Raw genomic sequence first — 27,945 nt, 5'->3', positions numbered from 1 at the left:
CCCAGTAACACCATTTGATATCAGACCTAATGAAGAGCGAAAAATAAGTTTCCTGCATGGGAGTAGATTTGAAAAGTGTTACAGAACTAAAAATATACAGTAGTAGCCAAGAAACAGGCAAAAGGAATTTATTATTATTAACATCAACAGCTGGTTTGGTTTTTACCTTCCAAGACAGAGAAACAACTGAAGTGTGATAATATTGCACTGAGAAGACTGAAGTACCAGACAGCAGGAATTTCTCCCTGCACATGTGGTAGACAAAATAAACTATTTCACTCCCATCAGTTATTGGTCGCTTGGTAATAGCTGTATATACCTCAAAGGCATCTCCAACAAGGAAGAAATGCATGTTGCTATTAACATTGAGAATGAAAAGTAACAGGCTTTCCCCCCTCATTTGTTACTTAATAACTATTCCCAAGACGCTCCTCATCCATCCTTCTCTAGTAGTAAAAAAATTCAAAAGCCCCATTTTCTGTAATCTCCCAAGACCAACCATATACCAGTCGGTATGCAAAATGCAGACATTTCTCGGAGGCATTCTCCTTCCAAGATAAAGACTATTGCACACTTCCCTCATGTTCCTGCTTTATGTTTGGTGAGATAAACACTAATGCTCAGAAGTTACCCCAAGCCTGTGGAGGTAAAGTTAAATGATTTTTCAGCTGAGACGTGGGAATTCTTGCAGATTCCTTCCTGCCTGCCAGTTCTTCAGTATTTCAGTGACACAGGTCTTCATGTTGCTCTGCCAGACAGTGCTAAGACCGGGTTACTCTGCACTCTGCTGACTTTTTTTTTTTTTTTTGCCTATATTTTTGTATCCTCTTTAAGACATTTTGTGCAAACCTTACTTGGCCTCTATCTCAGGCTTATGTCTCAGATGCCTTTGTTTTAAAGCAAGTATTTGTACCTCTGTTCAGTCTCAAAAGACCAAATCCTGGAATATTTGTTAGGGGATTGTTCCAAATTCTTCATGCCCTTGAGCATTGTTTTTCCACATGAAGTCATGCAAGAGGTGCAATATATTTGTTACGCTTATGACAAACCACCACAATTCAATGAGCAATTGTTCTCTCTGCTGTACTCTGTTTTTATAGATATTTTTTCAGTTTAGGGACAGCTTAAGGAAGAATGCTGAAGAACCTTCTCACAGGCAGCAGAGATGTCAGAGGAAAGAAACTGGAAGAACCAGATAAAAGCAAGGACTGATTTTATATTGCTTTGCTACCAGCTTTTCCTGGTTGTATTCAGGCAGCTCATTTTCTCAAGTGCCGTTGACATGCTCTCTCTGAAAATGAACATATCCTAGACAAGGGTTCTTCTGCCAATATTTTTCAGTATTGCTTTAAACAGAACCCCTTTCCTAATGCCAAGCCCTTTCCTACCACATTTTGTGGGAGAATATACTCTGCATCAAGCAATGCTGAGACTTCATTCTCCTTTTCACTCCTTCGAACAGAAAACTACCACCTGAAAGAATAAGTCTTAAAACAATGTAATCTTGCTAGAACTTTGTGCTAGACGTTTAAGAGCTTTATTTTAATTTAATTTGGGTTGATGTGAGTTTAACACATTAAATAATTGGATGGAATTTGGGAAAGGGAAGTTAGCAGACATTCATACTGTAGATGTCTGATGGTTTTTTTGACATAGTAGTAGATGGTGTTCTCCATCAAAGCTATATTTAACCTGTCATGTTAGCTGTTAAGTAGAGAAAGACCTAGTTGACACACCTGAAAATATAAGTGCAAGAATGAACTCAGCTTCCGCTGGGCCAAGGAAAATTCCCAGTGCTTTTAGGTATGTTCCAAAAGACTTGAAAGAATAAAACTACAACTAGAAAGAAATCAAAGAGTACATGGCTTCTGCATCTAGTAGACAGAGGTACAATGTGGTCTCATAATTTAATCTGAAGCTGAGGAAAATCAAATATTAAGATCTGCACATTTTCATACATAATGGAAATTAATCATTGGCTTGTTCAACTAAATATTATAACAAATCTTAAACACTGCCATTTAGGCAGGCTGAAACGGACCAGCTCAGGAAGAGAGAATGGGGAATACATATAGCTAACCTTCCTGGGAAGGCAGACTGCTTGATCAAGAAAGTCTAACTTAACCTTCAAAGAACAGATGGGCCAAGATGGGAAATTGAAGGAAATTTGTTCTTCTATCACTAGGGTACATATTGTACTGAACCATCCTGCAACAAATACTGAGGCTGCTGCCATGCACCTTAAAGTAATTCCTGCTTTGAATCTGCATTTCTCAGAAAAGACTATTCTATGTGTTCTGAGGAGTTCAACAAAAGCATGTGGGAGATGATTGTGATGTAGTTAGCAAGGCTGCCCCCTGTCTCTTGAAGAAGGTGTCACTACAAGTCATTAATTCACCTCTTCATACACATCATGATCATGCCACGTATTTGTAACAATGCTGGGAAACATTTCTTTCTCTTTTGATAAATGGATATTTACAACAAAGTAAATAAAATTACTTCTGAATTTCTAAGATCCAGCCATCTTGTCATAAAGCCCGTCTTACTTCTTCTTGGTCTTTGGAAAGACAAAACTGGCAAGAAATCACATAAAATAACTTCAGATATATTTTAAGTGTCCATTTGACATATATATAATTGAATTACATTCCCACGACAAGAGAATTTAGAAAACAGTGCATTCTTTGAATGCATTCTTTGAATGGCAGTGCAAATATTGTCATTCTTTTGAAAAGGTGTGAGCTTCTTTTAATGGGAATTACCTCCACTGCAAAGTAAAGGAGACACAGAATTCCATTGCACACTGCAATGTCTTTTTCTTTTGATTTTGGACAGAAGGAGAGGATAAGTGTCTGACCAGCTTCTTTGTAGTTCTCAGACCAGAAATAGCAGATATAGAAGACTACAACTTTTTTTTTTTTTTAATTGGATATATTTATGTTCTCCAGCTTCTCTCAAGAGATTTTCCTTTCAAAGTGCATGAATAGCTTTCCCTGCTGTGCTCTTAACCACGAGGACTTTCAGAACAGGAAAGACAGTCAGTACTTCCCTCACAACAGATGAAGCATTTTGGATCTGCCCTAGCTGGTTGTTGAAAAAGGACTGGGGAGACTTGGGAAACTAAAAGACAGCAAATTAAAAGATGTGTATGGTTTCCCAAATGGCTAAGTTCTCTTCATGCTCTGTTCCAGCTCAAGGTTCTTATACCTTTGACAATGAAGCCATACAAGTGCAGCAACCGATAAACAATGCAGATCAGGACCTTAGAGTTCCCATGCTACTGTCATTTGAACAAGAACAAAAAAAAAAAACCAGGGGAAACAGGTCTTAAAACTACCTGGTGGTTATTCCTAATTCTTTCTTTCCTATGGATTCTGGCAAGTCTCTGCATCTTATAGATTTCTCATGTTAGAGTTCTCTCTTTCATCCACTTCCAAGTACATTTGGTGAACGGCCTTTGAATCCAGCCCAGGTTTCTGATTTGCCTTTCTGTAAGATGAGTTACTTTGCAGCCGCTGGCACTAATTTGATCAGTCAACTCATAGTGTCAAATAATTACATTTCAAATCTCTGTGTAAAGGAATGGGCATGAGAACTACAGTTTTGCCTAGTCCATGATGAAACCTCCCCAGCATTAATGCTTTTTGATGTAAAACAATCTGCCGTGGTATTTATCGGCACAGTTACAGTGTCCAGTAAAAAATGTGTTGGAATCTCTCTTCTGCATAGTCAATCTTTTTTTCCAGCTCACCAAATTACATGACTGAGAGAAAGGGAGCATAAAAGCAGGCAATCATCAACAGTGAGGTAAGAAAGGATTCTGGGTTTGTTTCCTTTCCTACACTTTGGAATAAAAGAGTCATTTCATTCCTAAACAGAAGCAAAGTGGTGTTTAGCTGCTGTATTATTTTATTGTGGTACCCGGCTCTCAGGGAAATGGGTGAACAGCAGAAGGGAAATGAAGAACTTTCTGTGACATATACCTTCAGTAACGTCATAACTGCTGTGTGGAAGACCTCTTGCTCTGAGTTAAAAAAGGATCATGTTACTTTCAGTGTGACTCATGGTTCAATCTGTTCCTTTCTGCAGAGAAACAGCTTACAGAGCTCTGGCTCGTCACAGTATAAAGCACTGCATCCTCCTACTGATATGGATTATTCTTAATTTTAAGACTCTTCCCCCTTTCTATGCAATTAACCAGTCAGTGCTTCTCTTCTTATCTCTTCACTTGGGCTCTGGAGGTCACCGAGCCCTTCACCTTCAGCAGAAGAACTTAGCAGGGTTCAAAGTGGACATAAATATGAAAAACTTCCAGTGGGACTTGCAAGGCAAGGCAGTTTAGATGGTCACAAACTGCTGATCAAAGTCCTAAAGCCTCCAACGTGGTGTTGTGTTGCATGTGATATACGGGGGTGTACTTTTAATGCTGACAGCTCTGCTTATGAGTTCTTGAAGACTTGGAGCATGCTCCTCCTTCTGCGCTTACACTGAAGCTTATGTTCATGCAACGTGATACAGAAAATTAGAAATCAAGCACATGCTGACCTATATGTCACTGGTTTTTGTGGGGTGTACTTTACATGCTGCATCCTGCCACCTTCTCCTGCCAAATCCACAGGGACTTGTGGCAAGAAATGGCATCTTTGGCTGTAATGAGAAAATCCCTCAAATATAGAATTGGACCAATCAGACTCTGTTTTCCTGCCCTTCAGTGGGACCACCTAATGTGGCTCTGACCCTTCTGTCAAGGAGAAGAAACTGAACCACTCCATCACTTAAGAAAAGCAAAGATATTCACTAGTATATCTAGTGAAAAGAGATAACAGTTCTTTGCAGAAATAATTTTCTGGCTGCAACCCTGATATAAGAAACTCACCCAAATAAAGAGATTTTGCACTAAATAAGTATTAACAGAGTTGGCAGCAGGGATAAACATCAGAGAAATTTAAGCAGCCTGTGTTTTGGATTGTGCGTATCAGAAGTTAGGATACAAACCAGACACACCATTAGTACATCCACACACCATGAACGGCCTTGTTTGCCACTAGGCGGAGCACAGTTTTGCTCTTTTCCCCAAGAAACCTATACTGGGATCAAGAATTAAGTAAGAACTGCTCTGCAACGCAACAGAGTCAACTTGTGACTGGACAACAAGGCTCTCTAAAGAAAACACAGCTGCTTTTCTCCAACGCTACATGCCATTAGGTGGCTATATGTTGGGAGATATGGGTTGCTATATGTGTTCTGCTCTCTAAGTAGCTACATTTTCACCCCAACAGACCATTCAGACAACCATCTTCCCAGCCATGGATGGATAGAACTGGGCACAGACAAAAGCCAGTAGCTCTTTTTGTGCTTTCTTTTCAGGGATAACTTTTCCCTGGTAGCAGGGGATCAAGGACTTTTGCCTTCAAATATTTAGCTGCTGACAGTGCCACATGGTTTCAGATAGGACTCTGAAACAGGTGTTAGATACAGAAGGGATAGGTGATAAGCAGGGAATTTTCTCTGTGAGAGGGCAGGGCCAGTGGGACAACTGTGGGCAAAGGTGAGTTGTGCCTCACTGTGGCCACAGCGTGGACACATGGCCTGGATCTTAGTCAAGGGAAGAGAGAAAATTTCTAGATACTAGCCTCCTTCTAACTACACTTCTCTGACCATGACTAGAGCAAACCATGTCCAGTCAGGCAGATTACTGTCCTTCCAGGTAGTTTTGTCTGACTAGCATATGCATCCAGAAATTCTATGTTCAAAAGGCCTCTTCTGTGAAGTGACGCCCACAAGCTAAATGGAAAGCAAAAAAAATGAACAGAAGCCTTTTGAAGAGCTTAATGAATACATCTACCATCCAAAAGAGAGGTAGTCTTCCCTTTTGATATAATATTTTTTCTTTTGCTGATACTGGAAAAACAAAGGGCTTGAGCACATCCTAGAAGGAAAGAAGGTCAGAGCAGTGCTCCATACCCTATGATTCCAGGTAAGCTTGTCCCCTAAAGAAAGATCTTATTAGTGTTTTACAAGCCTAGCAATGCCAATGCATTTAGAAGTTTAAGGAAATATTACACAAACGGGAACTAATTCACGTCAAAGCTACCAAAAGAGTATGGGTCATGGGACCTACATGCCATTTGGGCAAATTCTTTTTCTTTTGCACAGTCCTTTTCCTTTGATGTGTAGAATGTCAGAAAAATTTACATATATGTTAATTTACCTCTTTTGGTTATTTTTTCTTCAACTGCTATTTAAAAACATGTATTAGTTTTGCCCACAGTCTGGGCTGCTTTCCTCTGAGATTTTTTTGTCACATCTCCTACTAGTCAGCTGGAGGAGCATGGATGATCTGTGTTAGAAAGGTCAGTTTTAGTGTCAGTGCTAGACACCTGAGGAGCATCTGGGTCACAGAGACAATTGTATTTTCTTAGCAGAAAATATGGGATCTGCAGAAAACTTTTCTGGTTTTTCATCACCAGGTGGTGATCTAGCACTGGGCTAAGCTATCTTGGTCACTTGCTAAAGGACCAGGTTTTCCAGAAACTTTTGGCTACCTGCTCTTCTGCACGATCAATCTAATTATTCTCATCTGCAATTCTGATTTCTTCTGTCTTGGGCCTTTCTTCAGCAAGGGTGAGTGATCCCTCCACCTGGTTCTCAGAAGCTGTTTTTTCACTGAATTTGTTACCTCATAGGATTTTCCAAAACTGTTGGTGCATGGCTGTAACCTCTTGTATTGTTCACACAATAGGCATTGTAGTTAGATCTGACCATACTTCAGGCCTCTTCTGTTCATCAGATCTTTTTTGAGAGCATGGCGCATTCCTATCATGATTAGATCCCTCTTCATTAAAGATACAAAAGACATTTCCTGGCCTGGACTTCTGTTTTAGCATCGGCTAGACTGAAGACCAATCAGGTAGACAGCATGATTTACATCCTGGGTTCCCTCAGGATGCTTTTGTTCCCATGTGATGAGGTTGAACTTGGAAGGGAATCAGGCATACCCCACAAAGCACAAAAGCTGCTGTGATCTCACTGAGGTGGGCAAGGGCTCCAGGGAAGTGCAGGAATGCTGGGGCCAGGAAGTCCCCCAGTGCTGAGGAGCAAAATGTCAGGTTGCAAATATACAGAGTGGTATGTGCCAAATAAGTCAGCTCCTGAGGAAAAAGAGATTTCAAAGCTACAGCCTGTGAAATCAGAACTTCTAAGGGTGCTACCAAGCTGCTTCTGAGGCCGCAGAAGAAATCTCAGTAGGCTACCAGGCAGTGCCAATAGACACACTGGCTTGCTGAGAGCACACTGAATGGAACCAGACCTTTTTCAGCCATGCTGCAGCTGAAGTCTCTGGCATCACACTTAAGAACAATAGAAATTCACTCCACCCAATCTGGGAACAATAAAGTCATTTCCACAGACCACACCTGTTCAGTACAAGGGAAATTTCCCCCGCAAATACTCACAGCAATGGGAGCAGCACGGTCCCAAAGAGGTTTGGGAAATCTGCCTTTTTAAGCTCAAATATTTTTGTAAATATTCCATCATCGTCCAGGCTTTATGTATTTCATTTTGTCCATATCTAGTGATAAAACCTGAGCATAACATAAGGAGTTTTTCAACCTTACTACTCCTAAATTTCAAAATATACAATTTTGTGCATGGCTGCATTGAGATGACATCATGATTTTATAGTTCTTTACGGGAAAATGAAAGTGCTATATCCTTTCCCTTCAGATGGCCAGTGCCCTGGTCATATATGGTGACAGCCAGTGATTTGTATCCTTGGATTGCATTACAATAAGCAGAGATCTGAAATCCACCCTCCCAAACTAAGTGTTGAACATGTCAGACACTTGCTTTGCCTCTGAGTCAGGAATTCCACCTTCAGGACTAAGACATATTTCCAATAGGAGTTTTGGTGAACAACAGGAAACTCGTCAGGAAGAAGTTATGGTAAAAATACTTTAGTTTTGAAATCTGATTTTCTAGATAAGATCTCTTTATGCATTGCACTGCCTCAAATCTAGTAGGTCAGGTAAAAATAGGCACTTCCTTTTACCACTAAGACTTGGATTATATCCCTCAAAATGCACATCATAGAGAATTTATTAAAGATAAGTCCATATTAATGTAATTCTAATTTGACTCACCTGTATTTCTTCAGAGCTTCCTATGTCAAGTTCTGCAGGGATTTCCTGACAAAGACACTAGGGCATGAGCCATGCAGGGAAAGTGTCACACCACTGAACAAAACTATGATTTGGGGGAAAACTAAATGAAGAGTGCATTCTGGCAGAAATTTTGAAGTAAATATTAAAATAAATTTTGCTAGACAGAGAAGACCTGTTGACCGTTTTTGTTCAGAACCATTACGGAACAAGGGGGTTACATAAATGTCTGAGCCATGCCATTGAACACAACAGCCTTTCAGTTCAAGCTCAATTTTACCTTCTGCAATGTGCACTGAAATGAGAGTTGTCTGAGGGTGAGCAAAATTGAAATAAACTTTGCCTATAGCATCCTGTATATTATAGAGGAAACAGCTGAGAGTAAACCTAGATAAAATAAAAAATAATATACAGCAAATTAAGCTGATGAGTGTAAAAAATTGGAGAGTAATATATAGGAAATTAATAACTGCTTGCTGCAGGTGTTGTTCTGCTTTCCTTTGTTGGATTAATTGACATTCAGCTGGGTACATCAAGAGAAAAGAGAATATTTTGATGGTTTTAGCAAGTGTACAGTACCATGAATGCTGGAGACAATGACAAAGAGTCTCCTTTTGGAGGCACAGACAGATATAGATGGTCACATTTCTTCACTTGGGTGCCTACTGCTATCTCTCTAGTGAAAAGATATTTAAATGCATTAGCTCAAAGCTGTACATATGCTGAATGATTTCTATTCAGTTCCTGGAAGAGAGCTGATTTGCATCTTGCTGTCAGCATGGGCAGGCATACCAAAGATGTACTTTTCTACACAAATTGTGTAGGTGCAGCTGAAAACAACATTGAGGCACTTGAAGAGAATATATGGCTTAGTTTAACAAATAGATATTTTTACACAGATGGCTGTTTTTGGACTCTTTTTGATTGTTTCTGAAGCAAAATAAGTTGCTTTGGGTGACTCTTGGTTCTGGTAGAGAATATGATAATTTAGCCCTGTCAAAAATAGCCACAAAAATTTGCCACAAACATAACTATGTAACAACACCTACTAAAGCCATACAATAAATCTGTATTCTCCTTGGAACTCAAATGCCCTGATTATTGTGGTGATAAGAGCTACATAAGTATAAAAGCAGTCAGTGCACATGTTCGAACAAGACTAAGACTTGCTGAGCAGAAACAGAATCAACTAAGAAACAGCAAAAGAATAAAATATTAAATGATATACTGCATCAGTGGATGTATTTGGCCCAGCTTAAAAAATATATCTATATGAGGGAAGTACTTCAGCTACATAATCTTCTTCCAAACCATCTCCTACTCTTCATACATTTTCAAGAGAAAAAAAGGAAAAAAAAAAAGGCATGGTTTGTGGGGGAAAAAGAATAGTAATATCTGTTACAAGAGTGACTGATAAATCTGGAAAAATACATTAGCTTTCAAGCACACTAGGACTTTTTAAACATTTGCATTACTTTATTTTCCGCAATACACCTATATGGTAAGAGAGTTTATTTCAAGGCTGATAGCACAAAGATAGATAAAATTGTGCTATGACATTTTGTCTGAAGTACCATCCTCTGAAGAAAAAAAATCTCAGACTTCACATGGAAAGGAGTTTTGCAGGTCAACATTTATCTCTAGAATATAGGTCTGGCCTTTCACTAGAAAATAACAAAACCTACACAGCCCTCAATATTGTCAGAGGGTTTCTATTAATTAAGACAACATGAAATCTATAAATTTTCCTCCCGCAGAGCCAAATTTATAAGTCAAATGAGCACAAGCTAATCCAGTTGAAGATGTCAGAGGATATAGTCTGTCCTGGCTTGCATGATGATCACCTCTAAAAAGTATTTCATTACTTCTTGGTATTCACTGCACTTTCTCCAGACGGAACTGGCACCATAAAGGGTAGAGAAGCAGAGAGACAGAAGAAGACCACCCCACCATATCCAGCTCTGGTAAGAATTTGGCCAGTACTATTACTGATAGAAATAAACGCTACTTTTTTCTAAGTCAAATTGCAGGCATGGGTGTGGCAAAATATCTGTAGCAACTAACATGTCCAGAGACTTGTACAAGCCAAAAAAAAAAAAAAAAAAAACACATTTCAATGGGCCTGCATAAATGAAGTTGCCTGTTATTTACTTCTGGCAACTGGCTGCTACTGTTGCCAGAGTCTTGAAAATTTCTTGGTGAGGCACCTGCCACCCCTGTAGGTCTAGTAGCTGTGCTTCAATGCACTGGGCTGGGATTTTCTTGGGCAGCAGCAGGGGGTTTTGATCTTGTAGACTAGGTTGCCAATGTCAAAGAGGTTTCTGCTGGGATGGCAATGGTATAGGATAGATCAGCATTGTGTGTTTGTACTGCAAGGAAAAGATACAATGGTGATTGAACTGTGGAAAAAAAAATTATATTTTGCTCCTGTCATGATACCAATTTTGTCCCAGAATGAAAAATTATTGATAAGGTAATTAATCTACCCTGCACTGCCTGAGGTGATGTTAATATAACTGCATTTCTCACAGAGCCCTCGCAGCATCAAGTGTTTTTCTCTTCCCTTCATAAACTTCAATATCAATTCCACTGCTGCAACATGCTCTTCAAAATACCTAGAAACTTGTTGCCACTTTTCAAATAACCAATGTAGAGTGGTCACTGCCTAGGTGACTGTCTGTGTGAATGACTGCATGTGAATCCCTCCAGCATGATGATGGGCAAAAGTCAAGCCTAGATGAGGAGCTTAGGTATGAAAGACAAACTTAGGTATGAAAGCCTGGGCTTCACATCTGGATGTTTACCTACTAGAGCTGTCAGTTCATCTTGGGATGGCTTAACGATTGGCAAAGGCAATGCTTTTATCTCTGTGGCAGAACAAGCATTCTTTCCCCAACATCAGATCTCAATACCTGGGTTAACTAGCTTCCCAATGTTTGTTTTTAACAATGCTTGACAAAGATTACTGCCACAGGGCATTTTGACAACAGTCTTTACTTGACTTTCATTGAAAACTTTAATTATTCAGCTGTACCCTAGGGATAAGGTGTTATATGACCTGGTGGACCTCCCTAGAAGTAACATTGAATGGGGCTCTTCATTCAAGAACATGGAGTTTGCTCCTTGTATCAGCAACTCTGCCACCCAAATACCATAGATTCAAAGAACCATAAATTTTTTTAGTTGGAATAGATCTTAAAGATCACCTAGTTTCAACTCCACTGACACAATCAGGGGCATCTTCTATTACACCAGATTTCTCAAAACCCCTGGCCTTGAATACTGCCAGAGATGGGGCACCCATAGATTCCTGAGGCAGCCTGTTACAGTACCTCACCTTCCCCACAGTAAAGGATTTTTTTCCTAATATTTACTCTTAACCTACACTCTTTTAGTTCAAAGCCATTCTCCCTTGTAAAAAGTCCCTCTCCTCCTTTCCTGTTGGCCCACTTCACATACTGGAAGCATGCTCTAAAGTGTCCCTGGAGCCTTCTGTTCACTAGTCTGAACAACCCCAAGCCTCTCAACCTGTCTTTGTAGGAGAGAAGATGCGCTCCAGCCTTCTGAGGGTCTTCTCCTGACACTTCTTCTGGGTGCGCAGTACTTTCCCAGGTGCAGAATAGCACCAGATAACTTGGGAGAAACAGGGATGCTTCTGGAATCTGTGCCCTGTCAGTATGAAATATATTCCTTGAGTCAAAGGGATAATTGCAAGCAAAACCTGACAAGAGAAGGGACAGGGTAGCAGTAAGCAGTAGATTTCTGGCTGCAAGAAGACAAGTTATCATAGTCTCCTTTTTGCCCTCTTTCAACAGAAAGGACCTGGAATATTTTGACAAGGAAAAAAGGCAACTTTTCTTTGGTCTAAAAGTGATGGGAAAGAGGTGTCTCCCCATACTGCACTTTGTTAACCTGTGGAATTAGCTGCCAAAACACCTCCCTCAGACTGACCAGAGAGACAGATTAAATATCATTAAAAATCTGAAATACATGTAGAAAAATATGTAGAAATATATGTAGAAACATCTAATTAAAAAAAAATAAAACCCCAAAATATAACTACATGGAAGGGGACAAAAATTATGTATGAAAATAATAAAACCACTACTGCTTTGACACATAAACTGACATTCCTAGTAGGATACAGAAATTTCTTATTATATTTGGTCATTGAGAAACTCTGACATTTCTTGCACCTTTAGCTGAAGCAACTTCTCCAGTCACAGTCAGACATGAAATTTTGCGCTAAAAATAATATTAATATCAGCAATTCCATCTGATAGTCATCTGTGTCCCTGAGTTTATCTTCCAATACAAAAGTTCTAAAAAAATAAATATACTACTCACAATTTCCTCAGGGCTAAACATTCCTCCCTAAGAGAACAAACAAGCATACTCAGCTCAAGTCAGCATTAGGGCAGTAGGTGCTTTTTTCATTTCTAGTCACCTTAAATTTGTTAGAAGAAGGGAAGCATATGGTATCTTAATATTTCCTTAAAAGATATATATACTCCTAAAACAAGGATCTTAGGCTCAGTGACTGTATGAAAAGTTTTGTGTTCAATTCACTCCCTGCTGTTGGCAGGACTGCCCCTATCCGTTTTTCTGCAGAGTTCCTGAGCTCTGGAAAGTGAGACAAGAAAATACCTAATATTTAGAAACAAATCTGCATGAGCATAAATGACTGCATACTACATTTGGGCTACCATTCATGTGGTCGTAAACTTCCATAAAGGAACAGGTTTGTACTATCATTGAATCACTGCTGAGGATGAAAACTCAAGGCCAGCTCTTCTTCCCACTCCAAACTCCAGAGGTCCACTGCTTAAAAGATAACAAGATACCTATTACAATATTATCATAATTCCCTTCATGCTAGTCATACCCATACATACATCTAATTTATATCATTTTTCTTGAATCTTTTGTTCATGTGTGATTTTTGACTGGACTGCAAAATTTTTATAGTCTTGAGATTAGATTAGATTTTACCTGTTTTCCTTACAGCATTCCAGATGTGCCTCACCAGGGCTGAGCAGAGAGACAGGATCATCTCCCTCAAACTCCAGGCAATGCTCTTCCTAATGCATCCCAGGACCCCATTGGCTTTTTGGCCACAGGACACACTACTGGCATAGACAGCTTGTTGTCCACCAGGAACCCCAGGTCCTTTTCCACAGAGCTGATTTCCAGCAGGTCACCCCTAGTCTGTGCTGGTGCTTGGGGTTGTTCCTCTGTAGGTGCAGGACACTGCACTTGATCCTGTTGAATTTCAGACGCTTCTTCTCTGTCAAATTCTCCAGCCTGTCCAGGTCTCACTGAATGGCAGCCCAGCTCTTTGGGGTATTGCTCACCCCTCTGGCTCTGTGTTGTCAGGGAACTCACTGAAGGTGCACTCTGTCCCTGCCTCCAGGTCATTGATGAATAAGTTGAACAAGACTGAACCCAGAACTGACCCTGAGGAACTCCACCAGCCTGACACTGTGCCACTGGCCTCAGCTCTCTGAGCTCAGTCATTCAGCCAGTTCCCAATTCACCTCACTGTCCCCTCAGCTAACCTACATTTCTTGCGTTTCCTATGAGCATGTAGGGGAAACAGTGTCAAAAGCCTTGCTGATGTTCCTACTGTTCACTTCTCCCCTGTCCACGCAAACCATATGTAGTTTTGACAAAGCCTTCAGAGACTTTTTTCCTGAGTTGAAACCAAATTAGGAAAACTCATAAGAAATATATGAAGTTGTATGATAGCTGGTTTTGTGTTGCACATTTCTATTCCTGTCAAGCTCTGTTCTGCTCCAAAGGATGCCTTGATTTTTACAGATATTCAGGGCATAAGTTATGTCCTGCCTTTACCATCCACTGTTGAGAAATGCTACTCTTTCCTGGAGAAAATAGCATTCAGATGGTGCCACAGTACCTAACTTAGTGAAATGAATGTATGAACATGTCGTTGTTGTTGTTGTTATGAATTATGATTTATAATTCTTATAATTATAATTAATAGCAATAACTAACAGCTACTAACAGCTACTTAACAAGTGGTTTCACTTTGTATTTGCATGGAAGGGAGATCTTAACCCACACCTTGTCCTCAATTACAAATTTTCACTCCTATCTGTAGCATGATAAGCCACAATTTGCAAGATGGAATTTCTTGGCTGGCAAGTAAGAAACTGCACTAGAAGGATGTGCTACACTTTTGAGGGGAATACACAGCCCGGTCACATGAGACTAACCAAAATTCCATGACCTCAAAACGAATTAGTGCACAGAGAGTTTTTGATTTCTGCCCCCAGAGTACAGTTGACTAAGGGCTTCCACCATCCCAAATTGCATTCCATAGTAAAAAAACCTGCACATGGTACCTATGTCTGCTGGGCAGTTTTAGGCGAAGTGCTATATCTTACATGATCTGAAATGTTAAAGCACTTACATAATCTGAAATGTGAAAGCAGGCATTTGCAAACCCCACTGCTTTTTCTGCTCCTCATAAGAGGAAAAGAAAAAATACATGATAATTTCAAACAGCTTAATATTTTTATACAATCTTTTATACAAGAAAGATTTTCTTTCAAGGTTCACTTGGAATTCTACTCCTGTACATTGCAGCAGCTTTTTTCTGACACTTCTTTTGAAATCCAAAGATAGCTCCTATCCAACAATAATTTCAGTTCCTGAGTTACAGATATTTTTCTCTACATAAAAAAGCAATGAATCAAAGTATTTAAATTCAGACTGCTGTAATACTTCTCAGTCCTGACAGAGACAGAAACACATTAGCCAAACTGTAAGCAGCTCTGTTTCCTTGCAGTCCTGTTAAACATCATACAAGCACTTACATGTCTCTTTAACATTGGAGCCAATTCAACAAGCCACAGATGTAAACCTAAGTTGCGCATTACCATTTTCAGGACTGAAATTTGGTGATTTAACTTCAAAAGTGCCTGTATTTTAGGTGAGCTCTTGTCCATCATGCAGCAGCAATACTTTGAATGTATTTTTCCTTCAAAGGAAATAAAGGTCCACTTTTTTCCTTTTTGTCTCCCCTTTTTAAGTTACAAAACAAAGAAGGTATAGCAGCACCAGGCTATTTGGAAATCTAGGCCAGGAAAACCTACTGGATAGCTTAGCTGCTTTCTGACTTGCACTTCTTCAGATTATTATTAATAATTATTATTAATTATTATTATTCAGCTACTCTAGGCCAAAAGGGGATCTTAACAAATTAAGTTTCAAATATTCTCAAGAACAGAGATAACTCATGGAATATTTTTATCCTGGAAATGAAAACTCTTACTGATCAAATTTACTTCACTTTAACACAATTTACAAAAAAAAAGACAGAAAATTTTGCTTGACAAACTCATCGGCTTTTTTTGAGAAGAAAATGGTTTTTTATAACCTACATGAAGTTTTGCTGCTGCACTCGGGAAGGACTACGCCAGTGTGCCTTGTCCATGGATAGAAACTAATCTCTGTGTAACAGAATATGACTTGATTGAACACTACTTACTCGCAGCTAAGTACTGTATATCTTCCTACAAGCAGTCTTCAGTCTCTGGGTTGATATCTGCATGAATAAAAACAATGTTATGCTTTGTCTCATCTGTGCTTTCAGAAGAGCATAGCCTATTACTACTTTCAGCACTACTCATCCCTGCAGCAAGTAACTTCCCTGTTCCAGTCTCAGGTTGCGTCTGAATCATGCTTTTACTTACCTCCAGATGTTTGCAGTGTCATGAGCACGGTGCCCAATTTGAATCCTGTGCTACAGACCAGCCAGAAATTATTTAGGTTTTGCCTACTCTTCAATATTTAATCAGTTGCATTATCAGTCACACCCACAATCATTATGACTCAAAAGTGTCTCAGAACCAGAACCAAAATTTCTTTGGAAGAAACACAGTAAAACAAACCAGATCCAACCACATCTTAATAAGTATCTCTCTGCATATATCTTGGAAATCCATGAAGAAAAGGTATATCACATTTCCATCTGAAAGCTGAGCAAAACATCTTCTAGCAAAACCTCCACCATGGAACCACAACATATATTAAGAATCCTTTTCATCTCAACAAAACAGGCTGATTTTGTAGGTAATATTTTCAGCTTGTATTTTTTCCTCTCAAGATGTAAAAAAAGCTAAATTATTTTGCTACAATAGCTGCCAACATCAGAATATTTTCTCATTCTTGCTTTTAATTCTCCTGAAATTTTGAATGTTTTCAACTAGATAAAATCCAGGTCCTTTTAAAACTATATCCTGGTATTTATGATTCTCTAAATAGGTTTTCTCATGAATTTTGCAGTACTATAGTAAGAATGGCATTAGACCTTTACAGGTCAGTATAATTAGTTTAGTTTGAATTGGATTTCCCCATTGCCATTGTTGGTCCAGTAACCTTCATGGGAGAAGATACTTTTTACTAGACTCTGTTCAGGCTGACCAGCATCCTGGGCACTCTTGGCTGCATTCAAACATATTTTATAAATTCATTAACCTTAAACAAAGAGTGAAGGCTCTGGACTTCCTTCCAAAGTGACATGATTAGAGGGTCACCTTTCTTTTGCAATTTTTCTGAAATCCCTTAAAGCCCCATGAATGGAGGACAGTACAAAAGCACCCCAGGCAGATATCTAGCCAAGCCAGTTTCATCATGGTCCCATGCTCACAGAGCTCTGCTGTTTGGAGGGCTATAGGGTTATGAATTAGTGCATCTGCACTGTTTATCCATATTGAAGGACTGACACGATGGAAAAGCATGGTCTTGGTGTACACTGGAGGTATGTCTCTGCCAAGGGCTCATGTCAAGAAGTATGGAAGAGGTTAAGTGACCACATTTTCACCGTCAAATACTCTCTGTAGGAGCTGGGATAATAGAATCACAAAATTATTTGGATTGGAAGGGACCTTAAAGATCATATAGTCCCAAAACACCTGTCAGGGCCAGGGCCATCTTCCCCTAGACCAGGCTTCTCAGTTTATATTCCATGCTTTGGCAAAATGGTTTGACCAAAGCACAGAATAACCTGTCACAAGGAGCAGATTGCTAGCATCAGGTCTATGTAGAAACAGCTGGAAAGGAGTTCTTTTCTTTGCAAAGCGTAAGAGGAAATTATTGAACAACACAGGTGTTGGAACGTAAGAGGAGATGCAGGAAAGAAATGCTGATTGGTATAATGAAGGAGAAAAATTTTGCCCTCAAGAGCTCTACAAATGGAGGAAAGAGCTTGGATCTAGATTCAACATGACCAGGACAGAAGACATAATAATCCTCTTGCTTAATAGCTTTAAAATTCAATTTAATCTTTTTTTCCTCATTATTTTCTCCTTATGATCCTACTACCAGTTAGGTACACCTCTGACCCAGTAAAATAGTATTTCTATCACAGAGAAATTTAAGAAACGTCATTCTTTCCTCTTCAAAATCAGACTAATTGTTAAAATTGCCTCTAAACAAAATGTAACTGCATCCTGCAGTTACAAAATGTAACTGCATCCTTGGACAGGAGATTCTCTCTGTTTAGTAAAATTCAGATTTTAATTACTCTGTTCAAGTGTGGATAAACTGCATTCTCCCTGCAAAACTCCATTTGTGCTAGGAGCTAGCACTTGTTCCCCTCCCTGTGGACAGTGATGGACACTGCACCTATTATTTTTGCAGGGCAGAAATATGCCTTTTGGTGAATAACAAACCGAAAAATAATCCCATTTGTTCATTTTTTTAAAATCCATCACTCTATCAGTAGCGCTAAAGGAAACATTTTCCTGGTGATTACGGAAAAGAGGTTTAAAACTTCACAGGGAACACAAAATAGCTCTATTTCATTTTCCAGAGAAGAGAAAGCATTTCTACTTCACTGGGATGTCAGTCATGTCTTTTCTGCTCTTTGAGTCTGCATGCATTGATATGGACAGTAGTGTCTCCCTGTTAGTCTCCTCTTCCTTGTCTCCCTGGGTGCCATGGGTTGACAGAAGCCAGAAAACTGGGCTCAAGAATGAAACCTGGACTTTGGTGCCAGCACCGCTCTGAAAATTCAAAAGACCCTGATACAAATGTCTTAATCTGTGTAGCATATGTATTGCCAAGAAACCCATCAAGTCCCATGGGAATAACTGTGAACAAGAACAGAGTCTGGCCTAATTTATGTCAATCTGTGAATGAATGCTTTGCTCCAAGAATAACAAGAGCAAGACAGCAAATCTTTCAAGCAGTTACCAATTTCCTGCAATAATCTGAAGATCTGAATGCTCTGGTTACAACATAACAGCCCAACAGCAAACTACTATACCTACCCCCTGTTAAGAAGCAGGCTCTCTTGAAAACTACCCATCTCTCTGGGGCACGGAAAAGAGAGGCAGCACCTTTAATTCACCAGGTCTACTACCCCCTTGGAAACATTAGGACACACTATTCTCACAGATAGAAAACTCACCCTGCAAATGCAGGATGAAGACATTGGTGCTCCCTGATACTGCACTGTATGAGTGTATGGGCTCAGTTCCATGAAAATCCTTATTACCACTAAGAGAGGCAGCCACATCTTATGCTGCAGCCCACTGCAATTCAGCAGACTTTCCTTGTGCTAGGTGAAGGACACACACAGATTTACAATATCAGACAGCTTTAACTATGCTTTTTAAGGACATATTTCAGCTGATATGTTCTTAGGCCTCGCTGACTATATCTTTGCATAAATGTTTATGCCAGCAGAAGAGTGGGAACTGGAATACTAGGGTGGAAGTTTCCCTTTGAGCACCAATGTGGGCATACAAAATTTTAAAGTGATAGTAAACCATTGGGTTTTTTTAGGGAAAGCGACACATAGAATAGAAGACATTTTCTTGCTATATATAACCTTGAAAATCAGACCATGTTGCTGAGGTTCCTAAATGAAAGCTAAGTTCTTCGGAACACCACTTCCCTTTTCCATTCTCTTACCTCTAGTAAGCTTAACAACAAGACAAAGTAAAATCAAATCTGAGTCCTTGGCAGTTGGGCAGTATTAAAATAGAACACAAAACTGAGTAATACAAGTCCCAGTCTTGTTGCCTCTATGACTGTGATCCTGTTTGTGGCTTAAGAACCTGGATGCCAGATTTCTGAGGGTTTTAAAGATAAACAATGAAGTGCAGCACGGAAGTAAACATATAATGAGGAAGAGCTTTTTATGAGTGAAACCTTACTGGATGAATTAGCAAAACTAAGACAATTTATCTCTACCCCTCCTGAAAATACATTTATATAGGTATGTAATTATTCTCTGCTGCTGCCTGTCAAAAAATGTCAGCATAACGCAGCTGGGATGTGCCTTCCTAAGGGAAAGAAATTGTACTGTAAATATTTTTTTCTTTCTTCTTTGGGTAATTGTGGAGTCTGGCTTTCTCCTGTAAGATGTTTTTTTGCAAGCTCATTCTTCCCAAATCCTTAAAAAAAATTTTGAGTTTATAATTCCATGTTTCTTTACTCAACAGTGCATGTAAACAGTTGTTGCTGGCAATGAGGTCAGTGTGGGCATTCGGTGAAAAGTTCACGAAGTGCTTTTTGGATAGAGATGGATTAATGGACTGAGACTCCAAAGGTGCGCACAGATAAACAGTACCAGCATTTAACAAATCTTTCACATTAATTCTCACTCAGTTTTTCCTTTGGGTCCCATGCAGCTTTTAGGTTCAGGAGAAAGTGATCACATGTACTTGTTGAGATTCTTATTCTTCAATCCTTCCCAAACCTCAGAATCACTCTTTGTTGGAGTACCTATCTAGTTTAACCTTTCCTGAAAATTTTATCTGTCAATGAATCTCAGAGCAGACCGCTGCAGTTCCCTGACCCATCAGAATCAAACAGCTCCCAATCCACTTACCAATATATTGCTGCATTTTATTTCTTGATAGAAGAACTGTTTGATACAACCAAAAAAACCTAAAAAGTGGCAAAAAGCTCTATCTTCTGGAATACAGAGAAAATAGCATTTATCTGTAAATGCATCTGTGAACCATTCTTCACTTTTCATTACTGGCACACATTTTGTATAAAACCTACAAGTCTATGCTTTGTCACATGGATACAAGCACACTGGACTTTTCAGGTTTGTGTGGGTTATTTTTTGGACTGCACAGTGTAACTATTGTATTTAATGCAGAGCCTCTGGACTCTTCATAGCAATTGGAAAATACCAGGTTTTCATCCACCTTAAAATATTTCCAAACCTTGAGAGAAGAGAGTTTGAGGTCATCAGACAGTAATATGCCTGTATGAAGGCTAGACCATCCCAGCTGCTGATGATAAAAATCTGCAACAAAAAAACAGCCTTAGACAACAGTACATATTTTTTTTTTTCTTTTTTTATTTTTCTTTATTAAGTCCGGAGGGCTTTCTTGAACCAGTCTGAAAACTGGCTCAACTCAGGGGAAGCTCCCTGCTATATTCAGGAGACTTTTTTTCCCCATGATGAAAGAGACTTGCCTAAAGATGCCCTTCCCATTTCCAATATTTCTGGATCCATTCAATTAAGTTATCCTGAGCCACCCTTCTGTACACATATGGGGAAATAATTACATTTTCAGCACCTTCTTTTGTCAAAATTTGTTTCAGTTTTCTTTAATTCTGCTATGGGAAGCTGACTTTGTTTGAAAGACACCAGACTTACGCTGAGATCAGCGACGACTTTTATATAGATTTCCTCCCCAGTGCTCATTTCTTTTTATTGAACAAAACAGTTCTTAGATTGGAACATAAAGCACATAAGAAGAATCAAACTGGATCACATCAAAGACCCCTGTGGTCCTGATTCCCACCAGTGTACAAAGCCACATCCATGTAAGGACAGAACTGCAACTGTACTGCTCCAGAATATTATCACAATTGTTTTGTTGCTCTGGAAACATCATAAGTGACAAGCATTTCTCTATGAATTAACCAGGTGGAACAGGATGAATTATTTTCCATTAATTCGTCCTGTCTCCTTCTGAATCCAGGTAAAATTAAGCCTTCAGAATTTTTGGAGGAAGGAGGCACACAGCTCACCCCTACATATTATGTTGAAGAGCCATGTCCTTTTCTTTCCTATGAATGTGCTACCCCATCGTCTAATTTGGGGCTCTCTAATTCTTTAGTGTGAGAAACATTAATTTCCTTTTTTACTTTCTCTGTTCATCTCAGGATAGACCTCAGTCGTATTCATGTCAGTCATCTCTCTGCTTAAACAACCCTGCTTTGTTCCACACCGTCAAAATCCCAGTGTTATGCACATACAAATAACCACAGGGTCCTAATTGGAGATTCTAAAAGCTATAACAGCACAAATACTGCAGATAGAAAAATTGTCAAAAATCAAAAAGGACAATGACGAAATAAAATCTAACATGGTTCATAAACAATATTATAAATAACTGAAGGAAGAAAAAAACATGGAGAGCATGTGTTTCTACGACCTTCACTTCAATGCAAGGCAAAGACCACTGTTTCCATTTGCATTTCAAAAGATTTACTTTCAGAAAAATGTGTAGGGATGGCTGTTTATCAGAGAAGATATTAATGTTTTTTTACTTTACCAAAACCTCTGGTAATTGTGACAACAAGTCACCTACGTACAGCTATGCTTCAATAGAGAAGCTGACACTGTTCTAGGCTGAATGCATCAGCTTTAAGTGTCCCACTTTTCCCTCTTGTACACTGTGTGGGATTTGAAGCACCTTGGAAACAGCAAAAAGTGAATCTCATTAATCATAAAATCCTCTTATGACTGGACTTAGAGCTACTGTGAGAAATGTCAGCTTAATGCGACACAGACACAGACAAAAATCTTGTAATAGAAAATCTGCCTCATCTGTAAATAGAACATTATTAATTAGAGGCAATAATTGGCCTTAAAAGCAAAGAATAATGCCATCATTATTCCTACTACTTGTCACTTTAAATCTTGGTATTAGATGATGGCTCCAAGATGTTAACAGCTAAAAATTTCTGGCTTCAGTCCAAGTAAAGAAGTTTGAAGAGGAAACTGCAAACAGACACCTTTACACTGGGCCTCTATCTGGAATGCAGAAAATCTGTTACCCAATCATACAAAATTTTCTTTGTAAATGACCAACACTTGAAATAATTCAAATTCTTAACCGGACAAAAGGAAAAGGTAAGAAGTGTTTCAATTAAACTTTGTTAGCATCTCCAGTATTTTTACTGTGTGAAGTCTTGTACATCTGTGGCTCCTGAGCTGCTCCAAATAAACTGAAAAAGCTGGTGTTATTTATACGTTACAAGTTCTTAAATGGAAGAAGTTAGGCAATAGACTAGGGATGACATGACATGACAAGATGTAATGTTTCTAATAGTAATTTTTTCATTTCATTAGAACATACACTAGTGATACAGGAACTGTTGAGTAAACTCACAAGTCCTGTTTACACCAGCATTCACAGTAAATGAGTGTACATTTCTTCCTGCCTAGGTATCTAATCTCTGATTTGGTACAGCAAAGACTTCAGCATAAATACAGAACACAATAAAATGTCTCGTTTTGGCAGATGGCAGGACAACTAGTGTAAACGTAACACCCTTCTACATAAAAAGGCTTAAACTCCGGATACTCACCAAGAATTTGGCTACAGAAATCAATCAAATGTTGGTCTCTTGTACAACACTGGGCATCGAGCTGATATCATCCTCATTTTAAAGCTAACTTCTAAACTCTCTGAGTATGCCGATCAAATAAGTGCATTTTTCCTTTGGTGAAGCCCCTCATTAAACTATCCAAGTACAATTGTTCGTCCTGGAGAGAGTCCAGCTCCACAAAGATACAACCAGGACACATCTAAATTTGTCTACAAAAAATTAATGGAAGTTAGCAATGTAATCGGACCAGGATAGTGGAACGTTAATTTAGAATAAATTTAGGCTGTCAGGACTAAGGTATCACTTATCAAATGTTCACTGTGATGCATGGCTAAATCTTATTTGTCTAGTGGGTGCAAACTTTTTTTATGTCTGTCCCCCTCATCATCTTTTATTTGTCCTTGCACAAATCACTTCAGTTCTGTGTTGCTGGTGATTTTTTTCTTTAACCAGTTCCTGCCCCATCAGGTTTCAAGTACTCTGGAAATAGATGTCATCTCTTATTAAGAGGACTATATCTATCTTCCTTGTAATCTAAAGCCAGTGAACCCAATCATCATGGTTTTCCTGGAATTGCCAGGTACAGAGGTGCTTGATAATTCCTTGAACTACCTGCAGGAAACATGCTGTGAGAATTTTCAAACCAAGATGATGAGAAACATATTAACACTCTCTAGTCTCATCAGACTAGTGATAATAAATTAAGATAATATATAAAACTATCATCCACCCTCATCTGATAGCATCATTCTTTTTTTTCTGACAGGAAATAATATTTTTACCAAATGGAGTATTTCCTGACAATCTACGCTCATTTAGTTTAGATGAAGTTTTTCTATGTCCTGAAAAAGGCCAAACAGCACCTATTCTCAAACTGAGTGATGTTCTTTCAGTAGTGAAATAGCTGAAATCCAAACAAGTCTGAAAATGCAATGCAAAAGTAGACTAGGGGATTTAATAACAGTCAGCATCCCAGTTACCCAATAATGAGTTCCTTTAAAATCTAATTTTATTCCATGAATAATAGGGAATCAGAAGTGGGTTTGTGTAACTTCCTTGCTTTTGTACTTTAATGGTTTTCCTCTCTAAAAAAAAAGACTCCCCATCTGATGAAATGAAACACAAATGATGAAACACAAGGAAAGTATGTTTTTTTTCAAATTCCAGTGACTAGCCACTTAAGAGAAAAAGACTTCTGGCTAGCATTATAATGACAAATCAAGATAGAGCTGCACTACAATGTGCTAGATACCTCATCTCCAATGCGGGCTCTGGCCTAGCCAACAACAAATGTACATAATAGGTTTTGCTGTAATAAAGAGAAAAAAAACCCTGGCCAGGGAGGCTTGTTAAAGCAATTTAAGAGGAGACAGTGGCAGGACAAGAAGCGCTGTAGTACTTTCATTCTGCTCCACTATGCAACTTCTCTTAAACACTTCACAAAAGAGTGACTTAAATCCACAGCACATTTTCCTGTAATGATGATCGGTGTGTACCCCAGAAAAGAGACAAAAAAGTATTAATGAAGTAATTTTTTGATTGCGTTTCCTTTTATCTGAACAATGTAGTGGGTTAGACACTATCTAAATTAGGCCTGCAAACATATAACATTTCTGTCACATTGGGAGAATTTGTGGCATGATTAGAAGGTGAGAGCTGGAGCACCCAGGTACTGTTGGCTCCTTTGGAAGCCAAGATTGTCCAACCTGAATTCCTGAGATGGCATTACTATGTATATATTTAAAAAAAGAGTAATTTGTCCGATTTCTGAAAGTCTTACCATTTGAGATTGCATAGCTGCAAACTGGAAAAATTATTATATTTCCCAGATGAAAACGCATTCTTCAAATTCCTTACTGAATGTATTTCCCTCAATGAAAGTGTATTTTAGAGCAGAAGTATAAGCATCATTTCAAACAGAGGTAACAAAGTTGGAAGGTTCGGTCCCTGCAAGTACAGTCTATAATGTAAGGAACCAAGGAAATGCCAAAACCCATTCCCCTCAGCATCTTAAGGAAACAGTCCACCTGGAGGAAAATTGCTCTTCAGGATCTAGGGTGAGACATGAGGAAGCTGAAATACAGACTTGCAGCATGAGTTAAATACAGCCATGGACAGAGGGATAGTGCCACCTCAACACTAGAGAATTTTCCTTCTATAATCTTTTGCCAGTTTTTCTCACCTGTAAAACGTTCCAACTAGGTTGACAGGTAACATAAGTAAAAGAGATACCTATTATGCTTTTTATAATGGCTGCCTTCACGATATGCTGCTTCACTGGTTATTTTGTAAAAGGCAGAGGATATTCTGCTATAATGCCCTTGTCAGAAAAGCTATGGGAAACCCAATTATGGACAGAACAGATGTTTGTGGACAAAAGAGCTCTTTACTATCATTCTTGAAAGAACATGCACATAAATGTCACTGAAAATAGTCTACCCTTCTTTTCACTTTCCTCTGTGGGCTCCCATCTCTTTGCAAAGCTAAATATAAGCTGTCTGGCTTTGCTCTTGCACACCTATCAAAGCCTGCTCATGCCTTAATATTTACCTCATGAAATACCTTGGGAGGTGTTGCAGCTTCTCAGTCCCCTTCAATATTTCGTTGTAGCAAGATTTCTAAGGATTGTTAAGACTGAGACTAGTCAGATGATGACATTCATCCCATCTGCAATCGTTAACATCTACATAACTACCACACTGTTCTCAGAACTCTCTTTTGCTCAGGGTCTTCCCAAGCTGACCTGCAGGGATAACACAGCAACATTTGTCACGCTAATGAAATTGTCCCCTTTTTGTGTGTCATCTTCTGGCTTGTCCATCTATCCCTTGTGCTCAACATTCAAACTGGATATCTTCTGGAGCATGATGCTTTATTTTGGACTGCCCATAGACAGCCACACAGTAACAGCATAGGCAAGGTTCTTAACCACAATATCCAGCAACTTTTTAATGGCAGGTCTGAATTTCAAGTGTGGTTGGTGGTTGATCTGATTCTTATCAATCTTGAGATTAAATGGTATGTGAAATGTGTGAAAGTGATCTTGAAAAACCACGCACACACACATACACATATCTATATATTGATGACATGTTAAAGACAGAAAGATAATAAAACTAAATGCAGTGGATGTTTCCTGTCTTAGTTTTTCATAACCCAGCATATATACTCCTGTGAGACTCTGGGTAAATATTTCTAATCCAACTCTACCCTTCCCTTATCCTTTCCTCTGAGCTTGGCTAGTGCTCTGAACCACTATGCCCAGGTGCTGCCAAAGCATAATTCTTCCTGCAGCTGGAGAGGGGTTAGCAGGGACAGCTAGGAGCAGCATGCCCTGCTTTCTCCTGCCTTGCCAAACAGCAGAGATGCGTCTTGTTTTTTACAAGGAGAGACATGGCAGCATTATCCATTAGTAGGGCATTATCCATTCCTGTGCCTCACAAAAAAGATAGGAAGAATATTCTGCAGGCTATGGGCTTCCACTGGTTTTTAAATTCTGTTTGTGATCAGTGTGGAGACAGCCCCAGGCAGGGATTGATGGTGAGGAAAAAGGACCATTTTGCTCTTAGTGCACTAGCTCTGAGAACCAAAGTAATAGCCACAAAGGAAAGGGAGACACCATCCCCTAAGTCAGGCTGCAACTTCTAAAGTACCTGGAGTGTGGCCAGCAAGTCAGAGAGGGCTGTACGAAAGTGTTACAAATCTCCAAGACCTGTGGAAAATTCATATGACCAGGAAAAAGGAGGTCAAATCTATGAGTTGCAAGTGTTTTGTAACATGTATGAGAGTGTCTTTGGAGAGAAGATCCTGATGGTGGTGAAGCCTCCCTGCTGATGGCAGCCTCCCTGATGTCAGGAAGTCAAGTCAAGTCAGACTTGACCCAGGCTTTCAACCCCAACCACACTGGATTTTTAGTGTTATTTTATCTGTCCTTTCTACTCTGGAGACAAGAGGGCAAGGACGAATGCCCTCTTGCATATGACACACTTGGATGATTTCAATGCCCTTGAGAAGAACTGAAACACAAAACCAAATTTTTTCTAATTTGGACAAAACATTCAACATTCTAACATTGTTTCTTGGCAGTCTGTGGAAAGGAATCATGACCTTCATAGTTCTCGTAAAAGTTGGAGCCAGTTAATATGGTCTCAGAATTGTTTTGGTTTGTGGGTTGACTTGCAGTTGTTTGCCTTTTTTCTGTTCCTGGTTTTGTCCGTGTGTGGTGTACTCAGCCTACTCTGCTGAGTCAGACATAGTCTTACATCTGTGGCAAAGATCTTTTCACTAGAAAATGTTCTAGTTAACCTTTCTCATGTTATGAGGCTAAACTCTGTAAGTTCCATTGTGTTCTGAAAAGATATTTCAAACTACTGTGGCTATTTTCCAATTTCTTGCTTTTCTCCAGAAGCATGACCGAGTTTTGATTTTTCAGACTTCTGAATTCCTCTCAAAGGCATGCTCTGATATTAAAAAAAAAGTATAAAAACTGTAATAACTACCAGTACTGAAGGGAAATGCTTGAATTAGCAGAGATGTCAAACTGGTGTTTTTAACATATAAGCCAATCTGCAGTCAAGGGCAGACTCCCTGCTTTGTCTTTGTTAATTTTGATAGAGAAGGGTATGGCTGAGGGTGTAATTAATAAAGTAGAGGTTAGTTCCTGCTGTAGTTAGAGAACACTTGGGTTTTCATTAGCAATAATGCAAAAGCAGAACAAAAAAGAGACAGAGATTCAATTATAGAAGATATTGTTGACTATGCAAACTCTGCATTTAAAATATCAAAGATACAAATTTATTAATAATTTTGGGGATTTATTTTCATGCAACTAAGCAGTTGCATGTCTGAAACGAAACTATTCCTTGCATTCAAGATAAATCATATACAGTCTGCATTTTTCTTGATTTTCCTTACTAAACAACCAACTGTTATTTTCTGGACTAATAGGTAGTGCTTATTAAATACTGTGTTGTTAAGCAGACTTTTCTTAACACTGTCAAAACAGTGCTGCAGTAATAGAAAGTTTGTTAGGAATATATTGATGCTGTAAATACAGAGTATGTTTTCATTACCAGAGTAAATTCCTTTGGGTGTACAGCAATGATGAATTCAGCATTAGAAAAATTTGTAAGAAAAATATTTTGGAGCTTTTACCATCCTTCACAAA

The sequence above is a fragment of the Vidua macroura genome, chromosome Z (genome assembly GCF_024509145.1).
Source record: "Vidua macroura isolate BioBank_ID:100142 chromosome Z, ASM2450914v1, whole genome shotgun sequence".
NCBI lineage: Eukaryota > Metazoa > Chordata > Aves > Passeriformes > Viduidae > Vidua > Vidua macroura.
This window is presented reverse-complemented; position numbering follows the sequence as displayed.